This window comes from Toxorhynchites rutilus, chromosome 3 (assembly GCF_029784135.1).
Source record: "Toxorhynchites rutilus septentrionalis strain SRP chromosome 3, ASM2978413v1, whole genome shotgun sequence".
In the NCBI taxonomy this organism is placed as follows: domain Eukaryota; kingdom Metazoa; phylum Arthropoda; class Insecta; order Diptera; family Culicidae; genus Toxorhynchites; species Toxorhynchites rutilus.
The window spans coordinates 13,509,236-13,524,924 of NC_073746.1; the positions used below are offsets into that span (position 1 = coordinate 13,509,236).

Sequence of the window (15,689 nt, forward strand, 5' to 3'; positions counted from 1 at the left end):
TCGAGTTGGCATTAACCACTGGTGGGCTTCCAGTATCGAGGAAAATGTGGAAATATCTAATCGTTACTGAAAATAATCTGCCAGTTCCTTTGGGAATTTTCAAAATATATTCATGTGAAAGAGTTTAATTGAATGTTTTCTATCCATGTAACACTGTGACCAAATACATTTGGTTTTGTGGTTTTTCAATCAATCGCAATTAACAGGATAGCTTCAGAAGATTATTCTTCCCCATCAGTAGGATATTTCCGTATCCAATATTGTATGCGCCCGCAATCGATTATTGCTCAGTCGCCGAAAGTTCCGAGCTCAGAGAGTTCATTCCCCTCTAGTTTGCCTTCCAAATTGCCATCGTAAACCACACCTTCTCTCGATTCAATCACACACAAAAAGCATACTTAAGTGATATTCTGGTGGTGAGACACATTCATTTTTCGTGAGAACATCGACAAGACAACATCGTTGCCTAACGTGCTGGAGGAGGTGGACGGCGAAGGATCGACACATCACGCGCAGAACGCTTTCCGTTAGGATGCCATTCAGCATCGGGAAAGTTCCGGAAGAGTTCTAATCATTGCTGGAAAATAATCTGCCAGTTCCTCTGGGAATTTTCAAAATATATTCATGTGAAAGAGTTTAATTGAATGTTTTCTATCCATGTTACACTGTGACCAAATATGTTTCAATCAAGTGCTATTAACAGGTGGTTATCGAGTTGGCATTAACCACTGGTGGGCTTCCAGTATCGAGGAAAATGTGGAAATATCTAATCGTTACTGAAAATAATCTGCCAGTTCCTTTGGGAATTTTCAAAATATATTCATGTGAAAGAGTTTAATTGAATGTTTTCTATCCATGTAACACTGTGACCAAATACATTTGGTTTTGTGGTTTTTCAATCAATCGCAATTAACAGGATAGCTTCAGAAGATTATTCTTCCCCATCAGTAGGATATTTCCGTATCCAATATTGTATGCGCCCGCAATCGATTATTGCTCAGTCGCCGAAAGTTCCAAGCTCAGAGAGTTCATTCCCCTCTAGTTTGCCTTCCAAATTGCCATCGTAAACCACACCTTCTCTCGATTCAATCACACACAAAAAGCATACTTAAGCGATATTCTGGTGGTGAGACACATTCATTTTTCGTGAGAACATCGACAAGACAACATCGTTGCCTAACGTGCTGGAGGAGGTGGACGGCGAAGGATCGACACATACACGCGCAGAACGCTTTCCGTTAGGATGCCATTCAGCATCGGGAAAGTTCCGGAAGAGTTCTAATCATTGCTGGAAAATAATCTGCCAGTTCCTCTGGGAATTTTCAAAATATATTCATGTGAAAGAGTTTAATTGAATGTTTTCTATCCATGTAACACTGTGACCAAATACATTTGGTTTTGTGGTTTTTCAATCAATCGCAATTAACAGGATAGCTTCAGAAGATTATTCTTCCCCATCAGTAGGATATTTCCGTATCCAATATTGTATGCGCCCGCAATCGATTATTGCTCAGTCGCCGAAAGTTCCGAGCTCAGAGAGTTCATTCCCCTCTAATTTGCCTTCCAAATTGCCATCGTAAACCACACCTTCTCTCGATTCAATCACACACAAAAAGCATACTTAAGCGATATTCTGGTGGTGAGACACATTCATTTTTCGTGAGAACTTCGACAAGACAACATCGTTGCCTAACGTGCTGGAGGAGGTGGACGGCGAAGGATCGACACATACACGCGCAGAACGCTTTCCGTTAGGATGCCATTCAGCATCGGGAAAGTTCCGGAAGAGTTCTAATCGTTGCTGGAAAATAATCTGCCAGTTCCTCTGGGAATTTTCAAAATATATTCATGTGAAAGAGTTTAATTGAATGTTTTCTATCCATGTTACACTGTGACCAAATATGTTTCAATCAAGTGCTATTAACAGGTGGTTATCGAGTTGGCATTAACCACTGGTGGGCTTCCAGTATCGAGGAAAATGTGGAAATATCTAATCGTTACTGAAAATAATCTGCCAGTTCCTTTGGGAATTTTCAAAATATATTCATGTGAAAGAGTTTAATTGAATGTTTTCTATCCATGTAACACTGTGACCAAATACATTTGGTTTTGTGGTTTTTCAATCAATCGCAATTAACAGGATAGCTTCAGAAGATTATTCTTCCCCATCAGTAGGATATTTCCGTATCCAATATTGTATGCGCCCGCAATCGATTATTGCTCAGTCGCCGAAAGTTCCGAGCTCAGAGAGTTCATTCCCCTCTAGTTTGCCTTCCAAATTGCCATCGTAAACCACACCTTCTCTCGATTCAATCACACACAAAAAGCATACTTAAGTGATATTCTGGTGGTGAGACACATTCATTTTTCGTGAGAACATCGACAAGACAACATCGTTGCCTAACGTGCTGGAGGAGGTGGACGGCGAAGGATCGACACATCACGCGCAGAACGCTTTCCGTTAGGATGCCATTCAGCATCGGGAAAGTTCCGGAAGAGTTCTAATCATTGCTGGAAAATAATCTGCCAGTTCCTCTGGGAATTTTCAAAATATATTCATGTGAAAGAGTTTAATTGAATGTTTTCTATCCATGTTACACTGTGACCAAATATGTTTCAATCAAGTGCTATTAACAGGTGGTTATCGAGTTGGCATTAACCACTGGTGGGCTTCCAGTATCGAGGAAAATGTGGAAATATCTAATCGTTACTGAAAATAATCTGCCAGTTCCTTTGGGAATTTTCAAAATATATTCATGTGAAAGAGTTTAATTGAATGTTTTCTATCCATGTAACACTGTGACCAAATACATTTGGTTTTGTGGTTTTTCAATCAATCGCAATTAACAGGATAGCTTCAGAAGATTATTCTTCCCCATCAGTAGGATATTTCCGTATCCAATATTGTATGCGCCCGCAATCGATTATTGCTCAGTCGCCGAAAGTTCCAAGCTCAGAGAGTTCATTCCCCTCTAGTTTGCCTTCCAAATTGCCATCGTAAACCACACCTTCTCTCGATTCAATCACACACAAAAAGCATACTTAAGCGATATTCTGGTGGTGAGACACATTCATTTTTCGTGAGAACATCGACAAGACAACATCGTTGCCTAACGTGCTGGAGGAGGTGGACGGCGAAGGATCGACACATACACGCGCAGAACGCTTTCCGTTAGGATGCCATTCAGCATCGGGAAAGTTCCGGAAGAGTTCTAATCATTGCTGGAAAATAATCTGCCAGTTCCTCTGGGAATTTTCAAAATATATTCATGTGAAAGAGTTTAATTGAATGTTTTCTATCCATGTAACACTGTGACCAAATACATTTGGTTTTGTGGTTTTTCAATCAATCGCAATTAACAGGATAGCTTCAGAAGATTATTCTTCCCCATCAGTAGGATATTTCCGTATCCAATATTGTATGCGCCCGCAATCGATTATTGCTCAGTCGCCGAAAGTTCCGAGCTCAGAGAGTTCATTCCCCTCTAATTTGCCTTCCAAATTGCCATCGTAAACCACACCTTCTCTCGATTCAATCACACACAAAAAGCATACTTAAGCGATATTCTGGTGGTGAGACACATTCATTTTTCGTGAGAACTTCGACAAGACAACATCGTTGCCTAACGTGCTGGAGGAGGTGGACGGCGAAGGATCGACACATACACGCGCAGAACGCTTTCCGTTAGGATGCCATTCAGCATCGGGAAAGTTCCGGAAGAGTTCTAATCGTTGCTGGAAAATAATCTGCCAGTTCCTCTGGGAATTTTCAAAATATATTCATGTGAAAGAGTTTAATTGAATGTTTTCTATCCATGTTACACTGTGACCAAATATGTTTCAATCAAGTGCTATTAACAGGTGGTTATCGAGTTGGCATTAACCACTGGTGGGCTTCCAGTATCGAGGAAAATGTGGAAATATCTAATCGTTACTGAAAATAATCTGCCAGTTCCTTTGGGAATTTTCAAAATATATTCATGTGAAAGAGTTTAATTGAATGTTTTCTATCCATGTAACACTGTGACCAAATACATTTGGTTTTGTGGTTTTTCAATCAATCGCAATTAACAGGATAGCTTCAGAAGATTATTCTTCCCCATCAGTAGGATATTTGCGTATCCAATATTGTATGCGCCCGCAATCGATTATTGCTCAGTCGCCGAAAGTTCCGAGCTCAGAGAGTTCATTCCCCTCTAGTTTGCCTTCCAAATTGCCATCGTAAACCACACCTTCTCTCGATTCAATCACAGACAAAAAGCATACTTAAGCGATATTCTGGTGGTGAGACACATTCATTTTTCGTGAGAACATCGACAAGACAACATCGTTGCCTAACGTGCTGGAGGAGGTGGACGGCGAAGGATCGACTCATACACGCGCAGAACGCTTTCCGTTAGGATGCCATTCAGCATCGGGAAAGTTCCGGAAGAGTTCTAATCATTGCTGGAAAATAATCTGCCAGTTCCTCTGGGAATTTTCAAAATATATTCATGTGAAAGAGTTTAATTGAATGTTTTCTATCCATGTTACACTGTGACCAAATATGTTTCAATCAAGTGCTATTAACAGGTGGTTATCGAGTTGGCATTAACCACTGGTGGGCTTCCAGTATCGAGGAAAATGTGGAAATATCTAATCGTTACTGAAAATAATCTGCCAGTTCCTTTGGGAATTTTCAAAATATATTCATGTGAAAGAGTTTAATTGAATGTTTTCTATCCATGTAACACTGTGACCAAATACATTTGGTTTTGTGGTTTTTCAATCAATCGCAATTAACAGGATAGCTTCAGAAGATTATTCTTCCCCATCAGTAGGATATTTCCGTATCCAATATTGTATGCGCCCGCAATCGATTATTACTCAGTCGCCGAAAGTTCCGAGCTCAGAGAGTTCATTCCCCTCTAGTTTGCCTTCCAAATTGCCATCGTAAACCACACCTTCTCTCGATTCAATCACACACAAAAAGCATACTTAAGCGATATTCTGGTGGTGAGACACATTCATTTTTCGTGAGAACATCGACAAGACAACATCGTTGCCTAACGTGCTGGAGGAGGTGGACGGCGAAGGATCGACACATACACGCGCAGAACGCTTTCCGTTAGGATGCCATTCAGCATCGGGAAAGTTCCGGAAAGATCTAATCATTGCTGGAAAATAATCTGCCAGTTCCTCTGGGAATTTTCAAAATATATTCATGTGAAAGAGTTTAATTGAATGTTTTCTATCCATGTTACACTGTGACCAAATATGTTTCAATCAAGTGCTATTAACATGTGGTTATCGAGTTGGCATTAACCACTGGTGGGCTTCCAGTATCGAGGAAAATGTGGAAATATCTAATCGTTACTGAAAATAATCTGCCAGTTCCTTTGGGAATTTTCAAAATATATTCATGTGAAAGAGTTTAATTGAATGTTTTCTATCCATGTAACACTGTGACCAAATATGTTTCAATCAAGTGCTATTAACAGATGGTTATCGAGTTAGCATTAACCACTGGTGGGCTTCCAGTATCGAGGAAAATGTGGAAATATCTAATCGTTACTGAAAATAATCTGCCAGTTCCTCTGGGAATTTAAAATTACATTCATGTGAAAGAGTTTATTTTAATGTTTTCTATCCATGAAACACTGTGACCAAATACATTTGGTTTTGTGATTTTTCAATCAATCGCAATTAACAGGATAGCTTCTGAAGATTATTCTTCCCCATCAGTAGGATATTTCCGTATCCATTATTGGATGCATAAAACCTTGTGGCTCCAACGTAACGCTCTCGTTTTCGAAGTTCTCCAAATATTCATTCATTCAGAATGAATTCAGATTCAACTTCAAACAAATGATCTCTAAATCAACGATAGTCCTACGTCACCCTTGCGGTTATACCATAGATATAACCCACTTCCTGTTTTTTTGGTGACATTATCTATGTGAGACTTAAAAAGCAGTTTGTTATATATAGTAACACCAAGATATTTTATCTCTCTAACGCGATCAAGTGTCTCACCATTTATCTTTACCAAACACTCGGTGTTATAATATTTAGAAGAAAATACCATGTATTTGGTTTTTCCAACATTTAATTTTAACTGCTTATAATTCAACCAAATACTAAGACAATGCAAATCTCCATTTAAGTGCAATGCGGCGGATTCCAAGTTTCTAGCTGCTATGAACAGTACTGTATCGTCAGCAAATAAATTTATATCGCAAAAACGTAAGACTCGTTTCATGTCATTTATGTATATTATGAATAAAATAGGACCCAACACGCTTCCTTGAGGGACACCGAACGTACTAGCTATTGCTTTAGAAATAGAATTAGCAAAAACAATTCTCTGTATTCGATTACTCAAATAACTTCAAACGCGTTTTTCTCGAAACTAGTTTTTTTTTCAAACTGGCGTACACGATATCTTAAGTTCTACTGAACCGATTCATGTAAAATTTATATGGGTACAATTTTTTTTAACCCTCTCACTTCATCAGCTCGTAACTATTCTAGTTATGAATGTTTTTTCTCCGTTCAATTTTTGTTTTATTGTTAAAGGATAGATGAAAAAATAATGATATAATAGATCGTAAAGATATTCTTTGTTTTTTTCTCATGGAGCTCGAAAAAACTTCCGAAATTCGTGTCTCTAGCTCTCATAAGACATTATGACGTTGTCTAAAAAGAATAAAGCTTGTTTCCTACTTTTAAAATAAGGACATAGAGATCTGCATGAAGGAGTACGATTACGAGTTTGTATCACTGTATATAATCTCGTTGGACCGTTTGTTGTTCTCATATAATACCCAAGCATTCCCGTTTTGAGTAATCCATCACATACAATGTGATCGTAGTTGCACCTGAACGCAATTCGGAAAGATTGTTCGCACTTTTCCAAAGGTGCGGATAGATCCACGATTATGTGCTAGTCAATCGTCTTGCGTTATGCCCGGCCATTATAGTGGTCGTCTGTTGTCGTCATCGGGGCCCTATCTTGTCACTGCCCGAGAGCAAACCATATCATGAGCCAACAAAACCAAAACCAATAGCGTGATGACGAGGATGAGGATGGAGGCGTTGGTGACGGCGACGGTAGCGGCAGCGGCAATAAGCAGAAGCAGAGACTCGTTCTTTTTTCTCCTTTTTCTTCTTCCCTCTCGCGCGCTGCTGCTGCCTTCGCACATCATGTTCCTTGCCTTTGCCGTGTGGTGTGGCCTGCTGTGTGTTGAATTCACATTCATTTCGTGCGATGTGAAAAATAAAAATGGCTGTAAATATCTTGTTATCCGAGCGGTATCGGCGAAAAATAACGGTTTGACGGTGTTTTTTGGAAAATTCTAGCCCGAAAGTTGGTGCCGTAGGTGGACATTTGCACCGTGGAGCTCTGTGTGGTGAAATTAGGCGGTTTTGGGCCACAGGAAGTGCGTTTTTGTGGCGACTGAAAAACGTTCGTTCCGGACGGATACTGGAGTGCTTTTTTTCTTGCTTGGTGCGAAACTTTGTCAAGTGTCGATAGTTATTGCGATGGGGTTTGAAATATAACGCGGTGGATCATTTTGTGGAGGTTTGTTTCCTTATGAAAGTTTTTGTGTTTTTTATGGCGTCTTCAGTTTGACGCATCAAAGGATGCCGACTGTCACCAGTTTCAGAACCGATTCCAGCACTCAAAGGTGAGCTTCTTGAGATTATTATTTCATTCGTACCCCCTCATTTCCTACACCACACCACCCTCCGCCTAACGCTATGCTTGAGCTGCTGCGAATGTGTAGGCTTCACCATGACACTGGCCAAGTGTGCAATCTTTGTGTAGCGTAACACCATCTCTGTGTCACCGCGGCGGTCGCGCTGGCCTGCGCTCTTTCGGTGACGGATCCGAGTAATCTCGAGCTCTTTCCGCTCTCTGTCTCTCTGAGCCGTTCCCATTCTCACACATGGCGCTGTGGGAAGGTGGGCTTTCCAGTTGTCTGAGAAAATCAATAAAATCAAGATTCGTGTAATGATCGCGATAAATTGAAGGCTCACACAAAGAAGGTGGAACAGATGAACCGTGCGAGGTGGGCGGAAACGGGACATTTGTAGACTGAGAGCATGTGCGATGAGTGAGAGAAAAAGTATAAAAGAAGTATAAATAAATCATTCTTATAATGGTTCGAATTCACGAGTGAGTGAAGAACCGACCAGTTAGCTATATTTGCGTAATTGTCACGCCAGACAATTCGTTAGAAGCTTGATTTAATCATCCCATTAGTGACTGTAAACGCAAACGTTCTGAACAGCAACATCTATGAAAACAATCGTTTCATAAACAATAAATCTTCGCGTTCTGATTAATTGGCATTACGGAAATAGGGGAAGCAGGCCCAAAAAATTGTATCGATACCGCCCTCCGTATGGGTCAATAATGCTACCAATGCAAAACAGAGCGAGAAAGAGAAGGATAGAGAGAGTAAGCACGCAAAGACAAGACACACACCGAACCATTATGCTGGTTACTGCTTTCAGGAAAGGTTGAAATTGCTGAAGAAGGGTGAGCCATCCGAAGTTCTGTGATAGAAGTACTGCGGGGAATGCGGTAACGGTTAGCTGTACGGTGCGAGGGGAAATTGGAAAACGAGAATAATTAAGGGAAAAATAAATAAAATAAAGCCGCGTGCGGGTTCCAGAGTATTCGAATCGAGAGCGCGGGACGAGACTGCACGGGGCGGGGAGTCCGACGAATATTTTATTGTGGTGATTGGGTGTGTTGTAACAGCCAGGGAGAGACACTGAATACATTCGCTGTGGATAGAATCACGGAGCGGACATATGGTGAAAGAGAAGAAGTGCGCGGGGAGTAACATTGGCCAAGATGGGTGCTCTCGGTGTTGCGATGAAGCTCGACGAGGGGCACTCGGATGTATGATACTCGCACTCGCATCATCAAAACAGGCTTTTTTAAATCTATACCGTTAATATATAATTATATGACTGTTGCGTCGAACGCAATATGGGTGGAGACAACAAGCCGAGATCAGCAGCATCACATCACATCAGTTTGACAGTAGCAACCGCTACCCAACGAGTGATATTAATACGGGTACACTTGCCACAAAATTATCATTCCCGTTCCAAACTCTGTATAGAGCAGTCGAAATAAATGGTGAATTATAGTGCCACGAGTCTTTCTCTGCAGTGTTGAGCCGATCCCCAACAAAAGCCTTTGTCAAGGCTAAAATGAGTTTCAGTAAAGTTTTCTACCGTATCACCGCTTCACCGCTCACCGTTGAAGTCCGAGTTGCTGCCCCACCGTTGGGAATTCCCCGCCTCACACCAGCAAGTTTATACAGCATCAGTCGCTGTCCCACCGCCGGGAATTCTCCCCCGATACCGTCGCGTCAAGACGAGGATGCGTGATCGGGCAACGGAAGGTCCGTAGCGGTCCTTTTACTATAAATTGTCTAGTACTTCTACAAAAATTCGTCCTTTTTTTAATTTAAATCGTTTATTTTTACAGGCTCAGTTACATAGGTTTAAAGGAGCCGAACTCCTTACTGTATTGTTACTAGTATATATACATTTTTCCTTAATTCTAATGTTAATAATATAGGAAACCGATTACTCGCGGTCGACTCGAGTTTAGAAGGGTGACATATTTTCTTCAGGAAAAGGAGGGGATATGAGGGTATATTGACAATGATCACACTCATCACACTCAATTCTTAAACCTATCTTATATCTAATATGTATTTACATTTCATCTTATTCTTAAGAAGGGATCCGATCTCTCACAAAGGAAAAGGAAAAACTAAGGGTATAAGGACAATCACACACGAAGATCGATAGCTTTAAGGAATACATATATTTGGGATATGTAATCAAGGTCTAACCGAGCCAACACGTCTCTCACCGGCACCATGGGCTGCCTTCCTCGGGCCCGAAGGGTGACTACTAAATTCGATCTGGCGACAAGATACAGCTCGCACGACCAAACAACGTGCTCGATGTCGTGGTAACCTTGGCCACAAACACAAAGATTGTTGTCGGCAAGATAAATACGAAAGAGTAGCGCATCTAACGAACAGTGATTGGACATGAGTCGGGAGAAGGTGCGAATAAAGTCCCGACTCAAGTCCAGACTTTTGAACCACGGATTGAGGCTAACCTTAGGGATAATCGAGTGAAACCACCGGCCCAATTCATCTTCGTTCCATTTGCGTTGCCAGTTAGCAATGGTATTTTTACGGACTAAAGAAAAAAAATTCATTGAAGGCGATTTGACGCTGGTAAATGTCGCCTTCTATTGCACCTACCTTTGCCAATGAGTCAGCCCTCTCATTACCCGGAATTGAGCAATGAGAAGGGACCCAGACAAAGGTAATGACATAACAGCGTCTGGATAAAGCACTCAAAATTTCTCGTATTCTCTCAAGGAAGTACGGCGAGTGCTTTTCCGGCCTCACTGAACGGATAGCTTCGACAGAGCTAAGACTATCCGTTACAATGTAATAGTGTTCAACAGGTCGTGAGGCGACGCTGTCCAGCGCCCAGTGTATCGCTGCCAATTCAGCAATATACACTGAGCAAGGATTCTGAAGAATGTGGGAGGTGCTAAAAAAGTCGTTGAACACTCCAAATCCTGTGGAATCATTCATAGAGGACCCATCAGTAAAGTACATATTATCACAATTGATATCCCCATACTTTGCATCGAAGATCGTTGGAACGATCCTCGATCGAAGATAATCTGATGTGCCATGGATATCCTGCTTCATGCACAGATCAAAATGCACAGAGGAATTGATGTAGTCAGGAAAACAAACACGGTTGGGAAAAAAATTCGTCCTTATAATATAAAATTATTTTCAGACAATTCTCGTTCAAGATTCTTCAAGCATTTGGAAATAACATGTTTCTTCGTTGCATGGAATACATGTTTGATACAGAGAATATTACAAAATAAAGACAGCTCAAATCGGATCATTCCTTCTTCGGGTTTAGGGCACACCAACACATTTGGCCTTCCATTTTTGTTTATATAGATAGAAGATATAGGAATGCGTTATTCCGTCTGAAAATTATTTTCCACTTTCGAACAAATCAATTTCGTTAGTGTCAACATCAAATGGACTAACCACGCATATAGAAAATTGAATTCCTATATGTAGAACATATAGGAATTCAATTTTCCGATTTTTCTCTCCGTTATATTGATCTACGGGAAGAGACGAATACAACGAAATATAGATGACTCAAATTGAACCATTCCTTCCTCGGGTTCTGCGCCTACCAACACGTTTGGCCTTCCGTTTTTGTTTATAGACTAGCTGACCCGGCAAACTTCGTCCCGCCCAAAATTTGTGTTTTGTTTACAATACCTTCGAACATTCACGTTATCTTACTATGAGCAAGTTCATGGGTCCAACCACAGAACTGTTAATTGATTGATCTTCTAATCGACCCCGTTAAATTTACGTTTAACTATAAAATTCCTAGTATTTCTAAGAAAACTCTACAATGATATCAGATTATTTTCACACACAATTCTCGTTCAAGATTTTTCAACCACTTGCAAATAACAAGTTTCTCCGTTACATGGAATAAATGTTTTGTACAGAAAATATGATAGAATAAAGACAGCCCTAATTCGTTAAATTCCTTCCTCGAGTTCTGCTCTTATCAACGCATCCGGCGATCCTTTTTTTGGTATAGATGAAAGAAGATACAGATTTCCGAAGATTTCCTGTTTCGAACAAAGATCAATTTCGCTAGTGCAAACATCAAATAGACTAATAGCCCTTGTCACTATGTAATTGTAGAACATATGGGAATTAAATTTTCCGAATTTTCCCTTTTTCCATCAGAATTTTCCGAAAATTTTCAATTGTCATGTTTGGTTGGAATATTTTTGGTTGAAATATGTGTAATATTTTTATGCGACCCCCTCTCCATTCCAGAGGAGAGAGGGGTGTCATACCATTATAAAAACATTTCTCATGCTCAAAAACCCTCACATCCCAAATTGTGCTTGATTAGTTCTCGAGTTATGCAGAAGTTTGTGTTTCGTTTGTATGGCAGCCCCCCTTTAGAGAGGGGGGTGGAGAGTCTAACCATCATAGAAACATTTATTGCTCCCTAAAACATCCATATGCCTAATTTGATTTTATTTGCTTGATTAATTCTCGTGTAATGCAGAAAATTGTGTTTCGTTTGTATGGCGCCCCCTCCCTGAGAGAGGGGAGAGGAGTATCTAACCACCGTAAAAACATTAATTGCACCCTAAAACCTCCACATGCCAAATTTGGTTCCATTTGCTTGATTAATTCTCGAGTAATGCAGAAATTTGTGTTCCTGTTTTTTTTTACGCAGATTTTTCCAATTAACGCGGATTTTCGAAGTAACGCGGTTTTTTTTACGTGGATTTTCCAATTAACGCGGTTTTTTTACGAGGTATGCATCCCCCGCGTAAAAAAACCTGGGTGTAGTTGAAAACATCTGAAAATGGGAAACGAGTAAGAGTTGCAATTGAGCAGTCATTGAGATGGTCTGACATCCAATACAGGGTGACTGCCAATCCAAAGAAACCCAATGTATTATATTTACACTCTCCAAGGTTTACAATATCAAGATTTTGAACAATTTAAGCATCTGAGACCAATTTAGCGCGTGGAACAATTTCGCTTAAATTGTATCATAAAATTATTTCATAAAACTGTGACATGTTTTCGGTTTTGGTAAGATTTTCTGATTTGGAAAGAAGTAGTCTTACGTCAAAAAAAATTTTTTTAGGTGACCATTACGATCACGACTGATACCTGTAAAATATGTCCGTAGACCGCAGTACTTTCTTTTGTCTTTTTTGATCACTGCTCACTCTTTCTGCTGCGATCTCGACTGTCACCATTATTCTTCACTTAATGCAAGGTATATTTTATATTCAAGGTGTGTATTATATTTTGGATCGAGGGACTCTATCGATATCGTTTGTATTGATTATGAAATGAAATCTTTCAACCGATTCGATTCCATTCTAGTTCGTTCTGATCTATGACATGGGTTTCCTAACCACAAGGGAAATGTGCTATTATTTATCGAATCCTTGAATTCTTTCTTTTTTCTAAACTGAAAGATGAAAATAACTTTGCTAATTCTTCCTTTCTCTTCAGCCAATTTCAATTTTGATTATGTGTATTCACAACGCATACTGAAACATCGATTTTTAAATTTCGTTCTTTTCTGCTGTATTTTTCTTTGGATTTGAAAGCATTGAAACTGCATGATTGGACTATAGTCATTTTCATTCGAATGGGTGCAAGCGGCCCGCGGGCCGCTTGATCGCCATCACTGGTTTATAATGATGCCCAGAATTTTACAATATTCCTCAAACTTTTTCCTGTTGTCCGTGATGGTTTTTGGATATCCAAAGTGGGTAGATATCTCAACGCCCAACAGTTTCAGTAGCAGTGATGCGATTCATGATTTAAACATCCTTATATCTATATTGAAGTGGTTCATTGCTTAGGTATACATTAAATTCGATGTTCTTAAAACTATTTCTTCCACGTTTTTGAATTCTCAAAGTAGTAGTCATCATATTGCCGAAAGCCAGCGGTTCCGACTATACGGGTTCAGTATTCGCTGGCCCAACGGCACCGAGTTCCTGTTCTTGCGGATAACGAATCACATACAAAATTCCCCCAGTGAAGAACGCCATTTCGAAAATCTAATGGATGAAACAAAAGCAGTGATTAGCTTAGATATGAAAATACAAGCACATTGTTTCCATTATGGGGAGAATAGTTTTCGGACAGTTATTCTTCTTCTTCTTGAATGGCGTTAACGTTCCCTGTGGAACTTTTGCCGTCTCAACGTATTCATTAACTAGCGTCGTTCATTAATACTTCGTTGAGATTTCTATGCCGAATAACACGCCTTGAATGTACTCTAAAGTGGCAAGCTCTAGAATACGCGTGACCACAGTGCAAGCCGGAAGAATTTTCTTTGACGAAAATTCCCCCAACCAGAACGGGAATCGAACCCGAACACCCGGCATGATAGTGTGGGACGCTAACCACTCGGCCACAGGTGCACATCACACAGTTATTGCTTACCTTAGATTTATCGTAGTTCATCTCCGACGAGTATTCGAGAACACAGCTTTCCTCAAGGATCACAGCGTAAAAATAGTTGTACCAATACTCGTATGCTGTCACATAAAACGTTCGTTTCGGTAACTAATTTTAAGGCCGATATAAAATGTGAGTTGTGCACCCGTGGCCGAGTGGTTAGCGTCTCACATTATCATGCCGGATGTTCGGGTTCGATTCCCGTTCCGGCCGGGGGATTTTTCGTCAAAGAAATTTCCTTCGACTTGCACTGTGGTCACGCGTATTCAAGAGCTTGCCCCTCGGAATACATTCAAGGCGTGTTATTTGGCCTAAGAAATCTCAACCAAGTGTTAATAAATGACGCTAGTTAATACATACGTTGAGACGGCGAAAGTTCCACAAGGGAACGTTAACGCCATTCAAGAAGAAGAAGAATAAAATGTGAGTCTCAATACATATGCAGTCGGTAAACATAAGAAAGAACTTGTTTCTGTAACAGTACAAATGTTACAATTTATTCAGCAAAATGAAGCATACACTCTTAGAAAAAATAGGTATATATGGCGAATTTTTTGGTAAATACTACCGATGATTAATCATTTTTTGATGGCATTTTTTTTATTGTATTATTATATTAACAAAGGATACAATCATCATTCACCAAAGAGAAACCATGCACTTTTCCCTTTCAACGACAAATATATGAAGAGCCAGAGTGCGCTAGTTGGGCGAAGTCTTGGTGCGAGTGAGTCACACTCTCTTTACTCTTCGGAGTTCGAAGCGCGCTGATCCGCACTCTGCCACACTGAGGAGTACACTGAAAAATCTCATTCGACATATAATCCACACGCATGTTTCACCTCGGTTCACTTTTTTCAGCGAACCACAGCGCTAAGTTAATTGAATGCCACATCTGTTCTTTTACCCGTGCGCATCCACCGGAGTCGAAGAACATTCTTAAGGGAGATTGATTGAAATCTATTTTGTTCATGAATAAGGTTTGAAATTTAATTTGATTGTAAGAAATCTATCAGCTAACAATTTCTCGTTTGAAAAAAAAGAATTTTCTTGAAAACCATTCAAACAACTCACAACAGTGCACACTACACATCGTCACACCCCCCGCAGCAGTAATTTACTCGATTTCACATCTCGCTGGCTCCGACAAGCAGCGATCGCTTGTGTTTTTTCGTGGATGGATTTCTATTTTTCCACCAACCAACCAGCCTCCTCCAATCCCACCTCGCTACTGTATGCGCTCCGTCAGAAGGGGGGTTATATAGGGCGACGGGTAGAGCCTGAGGTCGTCACATGAACATTTCTCGCTCCATATCCATTTGCCAATTTATACATACGGCGGCGTTAGTAGAGGTACACGTATCGGTGAAATTGAAGCTAAACGACCGAACCACCCCCGACTTCCCACAGCATTTCGTGGCGAAGGGGATGGCCAAAAAGGTTCGGGATTTTCGCATCTAGCAGTAGCGTTCAACCCGATGCACAGAGCTCTCGTTTGTGCCAATATGAAACAAACAGGGAGATTTTCTATGTGGAATCTATCGATTACGTTGTTTCCTGCGAGTATCAGTAACCTTTATCCGCATC

General features: G+C 40.5%; 1 protein-coding gene across 2 annotated transcripts in view; it reads left to right on the forward strand.

The window, feature by feature from the left end:
• The first annotated feature begins 7,294 nt into the window (after nucleotides 1-7,294).
• LOC129778600 (uncharacterized) overlaps nucleotides 7,295-15,689 on the forward strand; it is a 190,428-nt gene continuing 182,033 nt past the window's right edge. Inside the window, exon 1 of one of the 2 annotated variants that reach the window (XM_055785600.1) lies at nucleotides 7,295-7,312. The gene's annotated coding sequence lies outside the window, so the exon portion shown is untranslated. The other variant, XM_055785597.1, reaches the window with a different exon arrangement.